The 3,781-nt window shown below is 32.2% G+C and overlaps 1 long non-coding RNA gene across 1 annotated transcript; it reads left to right on the top strand.

The window, feature by feature from the left end:
• Positions 1–304: 304 nt before the first annotated feature.
• On the top strand, positions 305–3,649 carry LOC117110884. Its single transcript, XR_004445782.1, has 3 exons — positions 305–1,315; positions 1,722–1,812; positions 2,544–3,649. It is a non-coding gene; the product is annotated as an uncharacterized LOC117110884 (long non-coding RNA).
• The last annotated feature ends 132 nt before the right edge of the window (positions 3,650–3,781 follow it).

The following is a 3,781-nucleotide window of genomic DNA, read 5'->3' as shown; positions in this document are numbered from 1 at the left end:
AAATTTGAAAGCTAACGGAACGGTCTTCATCGACATCTCTCTCGCTTGCTGCACCCTTTGTTGTTGTCATGTCCTCCTTTTGTTCAGTAATAATTGGGGTAATAATCGCAAACTGATATTTTATTGAAATGGTTATTACCTGTAGCAATGTCTATGTACTAGTTAAATGGACGTTCTTCCGTTGAAACTCAACCTAGCCTAGGATAGCCGCTAGGCCTATTCTATTGCCATTTGAAAAAAGAAGAGTCCGCACCATGCCAAAGTATAGGCCTATGCACAGTCAGTATTGTGGTAAGTAAAGAAAACTTAATCTCCTTTCGTCCATAAATGTACGCCTTCCACATTACGCCTAGTTACTTATTCTAGCCTAGATATAATTTTGTAGCTAAGTATCAAGTTTAGTTCAGTCAGTTCGTCAGTGCAGTGGCAGTGTTTCTGTTCGTATACTGTACTGTTTAGGCTAGGCCTAGGCTAAACCTAAGAATTGAGTAAAAAAAAGTGCAACAGCTCAGGTACGGGCGTTGGGACACAAAAGAAAAATCGTTGTTTTTTTTTGTTGCTTACCTAGGCCTAGCCTAGGCTTAGGCCTCTTCCTTAACCTAGGGCCTACAGTACACAGTACCTAGCCTAGCTAAGCCATAGAAGCCTATGCATGAAATTTGAAAAAAAATTCATTTTTTCTTTAAATATCATTTATTTATTGTATTTTGTGTCAACCAAAAATACTGAGACTTGTTTTTTGCACAGTTCAATATACTTCACTCTTTTTCAAAATGAATGATTGTATAACTGTCAACTGTCTGACCTCAATAATTGGTATTTTAAATTCGACAACCACACAACCAAAAACATCAATAGCTCGAACTTTTTAATATACTCATATTCTACACATAGGAAGTTTTCAATTTTGCTATAATTAAAGTTTGAAATATTTCAAGCATAATTATATTTTGTTGACCAAAAAATATGGTATAAATAACTGGGGTGTGAATATTTTTCATGGATGTCCATTGAAAGTCAAATACTAATAGCATGCGCAAATGTGGGAGGAAAGTTTACTAATAAATAGTAAATAATTATCTATCTTCCAATAGATTGACATTGGCCATGGTTTACTTATAGAAAAGGACCAACTAATAGCCATCACTCAGATAAGCGATGGGGCCACAAGGCAAATTCAAAATTTGTTTGTTGTTGTTTCCGAGGCATGAAGTGGTAGGGAAATACATGATAGGGAAGAAAAGCAACGCACATGTGGAACATCGGTAGAGAAAGAGCGTTTGGATCCCATCTGAATTACTGCCATAACAGGTAGGTAATTTGTTAAATAAGTTTGTGTTTTACCTTTTAAATGAAGATACAGTACTGCAGGTTTATGTACTGTAATGCTAGCGGCCCTGTAATGTATTTGCCCTGGTACTGGCACATAGGCCTAATCTAATCATTTTTACTAGGCCTAGTGATTCTTGGGCATGACGTTTTTGTATTTTTAATAAGAAGTTGCTGGCTATAATATTACAGTTAAGATTTCTAAGTCTGCTTTCAGTGTCGAAACAGGTCACAATGTCATTCACCATTTTTGATTGTGCTGAATACTATTTTTGTATTGCCTGTGTGACTGTAGCTCATTTGTGGATTCTATATTAATTGTTTATTAACTTTTCTTTAATTAATATTTTTGGGTTGATGTCATTAATTGATAAATATATGTTTACTTTTAGTTACCAATGACCTGAGGGAAGGAAGTTCAACAGCATTTAGGCAAGTCCACCATTCTTCTGTAAAGGCACCCTGTATGCATAATTAAATACGGTAAGTCCAGGCTTTATCTTATTATTATTTTTATTATTATTATTATTATTATACAATATTACGTCATTGTTTGTTGATTATTGAAATGGTGGGCTATCACTGCTATCAGCATGATATGCTAACCTTGTATGTACTGTGTGCGTATGTTTATCATTCCATAATGATCACTTCAAACAGTTTAATTACCTATAATATTTTCACTTTATTATTTTCATTATATTAACTAATACATTGATTTAGAATGGGAATTAATTGTTTTAAGGATGTCAAGTATCACGGCTTCAGACAAGTTATTAGAAAGTTTTAAATTATGATAATTTATACTTACCTTATATTATTTTTTCATAAATATTTAACATAGGCCTACACATGTTATTTAAAAAAAAATGTAATTATTCTAATCTGTTGAATTTGTTTATAGTGACTAATATTCAGCAGTCAAATAATATATTAACAAGGGTGATCATACGTTTGTAATTAAATCTGTTGAGTTGGTCTTACCTTGGGACTATTAAAAGTATGGTTTTTATAGCTGTTATATAGCAAATGTTTTACTATGAGATACTCAAAAGAATATGTTTGGTTATTAAGTCAAGTTTAACAGAAATGAAAATCACTTCACTTCAGAAAACACTACTAAAACTCATCCTACATGTAGAATAATTATTATAAAAAGCAAAAAAGGCCGACTATAGATTAAATTGACACATTTTTGTGTTCACTTTTTACAGAAACTTAAAGCAAGTTTGTAATGAAGAAGATGTAGTTGCCAGAAGAGATGACAACGATGAGGACGACAGCAATATTATGTGAATGCGTTTGATTTGTAGCACATCCTCTTTATTGGTTCTGATACAACATTCTACTTCGCAAATGGTTCCATTGTGACAGAACAGTCATGAATTTCCTCTGTCAAGGCTTGATTCAGAGAGAGTGTAGCCACCTGCTTTTCTCAATTTCCAAGATTTTTAAGTGTGCACTATGGAATTTTGTACACTAGGCCCCTTGTTTATTTTTGATATTTCTTTGACATTTTTAAAATCAATTGAACTTGCCAAATACTGACTGAAATAACTGTACTTACAGAAATAGTATAGAATTGTCAGCACTTGACTCTAACTTGATTTTGATTTATTATTTTTTTGGATATTGATTATTGTATATCCTTTTGTCCTATATTGAAATGGGGCTTTTGCTAATTTACAGTATAATACAGTACAGGATGCATTAAACATTAAAGGATAAACACATAACGCTATATAATTGTAAGTAATTTTGTATTGTTGACCTCTTTTGTCCCAGAGCATCAAAGTTAACACGATGTAGTTGGAATCCTACGTGTGACCAGAGGCCGACCTAAGGATATGCACAGTGTACAGCCTTTGTTCAAGTTTTGAAAACGTCTTGGAATACCAATCAAACTCAAAAATTTTACCGTTATTTTGATGTTTTTAAAGAATTCTTAAAAGGTATTACAAGACCAAAGTCAATGTAACTAGAGTTAAAAATTACTCTATTTACATTGACTTTGGTATTGTAACAAATTTTAAGAATGTTTTAAAAACATCAAAATAACGTTATAATAACGTTTCTGAATGTTAAATTGAAACGTTATTAAAATGCTTTAAAAACTCCCCATAATTACGTTTTTAAAACGTAATATTATAACGTTTTACAAACGTAATAAAAACCCTTTGTAAACGTTTTTAAAACGTGATACAAGAACAAAGTCGATGTAACCAAGGTTATTTTTACGTTATAATAACGTTTTTAAAACTTAAAACGTTATTTAAACGCTTCCAAAACTCCACAAAATTACGTTTTCGAAACGTTTTACTAAAACGTTTTTTGAACCAAACTCATACGTTTTTATAACGTTTTTTTAACGTTAAAGTGTTAGCTGGGTAGTTATACAATCGAAAACAAAGGGTCTCAATTGTACATCAGACTGGCTCCCTGTGAGATCAGG

This window comes from Anneissia japonica, unplaced genomic scaffold (assembly GCF_011630105.1).
Source record: "Anneissia japonica isolate Jap-2015-1 unplaced genomic scaffold, ASM1163010v1 scaffold4157_len6456_cov183, whole genome shotgun sequence".
In the NCBI taxonomy this organism is placed as follows: domain Eukaryota; kingdom Metazoa; phylum Echinodermata; class Crinoidea; order Comatulida; family Comatulidae; genus Anneissia; species Anneissia japonica.
This window is presented reverse-complemented; position numbering and strand designations above follow the sequence as displayed.